Source organism: Haplochromis burtoni, unplaced genomic scaffold (genome assembly GCF_018398535.1).
Source record: "Haplochromis burtoni strain Fernald_Lab_line unplaced genomic scaffold, NCSU_Asbu1 Contig_594, whole genome shotgun sequence".
Lineage (NCBI taxonomy): Eukaryota > Metazoa > Chordata > Actinopteri > Cichliformes > Cichlidae > Haplochromis > Haplochromis burtoni.
This window is the reverse complement of record NW_024582955.1, coordinates 1-620: the sequence shown is the minus strand read 5'-3', so window position 1 is coordinate 620 and position 620 is coordinate 1.

Here is a 620-nt window from a genome sequence, read left to right as displayed (position 1 = left end):
GAGCTTTAGTGTGAGGGCGGCTCCAGAATCCAGACAGAAACACACAAAGACCACGAGAACACCTCAGCTGTTTGCTTCTCATTTATTATCAGGATACAGCAGATAATGATTCACACCAGCTATCAGACCTCCACCAAACAGTCAGTGAGACGTTAAATCTGAGTGTGCTGAGCTGCAGACTGAGGAACATCTGGACCAACCGAGAGCTTCTGAGACAGCCGACAACATCCCAACCTAAACTAGCAGTAACATCCTGACACAGTGTGGCTCAACGTGGAGTCCGGGTCCCCCTGAAAGCACACACATGCACTCAGTGGACCGAGACTCACAGCAGAGACCTCTAGTGGAGGAACGTGTTCATTGCAGCTGCTCTCATACAGGTGAACTACATCAGCTCATACTGGTCTCCGTCCATCATTTCACTCCACCTGCAGGCAGCAGCTCACTCACACTCTGACGGCTCTTCTGAAATATTTACGTCTTCGACTGACTCTGAAAGTTAAAGATTCTCTGGGATTACATGATAAAGGAGAGAAAAGAGAGATCAACACGAAATGTTCTGCTGTGTTTGTCCTGCAGATTTACTGCACAGGACGGATCTTCATGCTGATGGTCTTCAG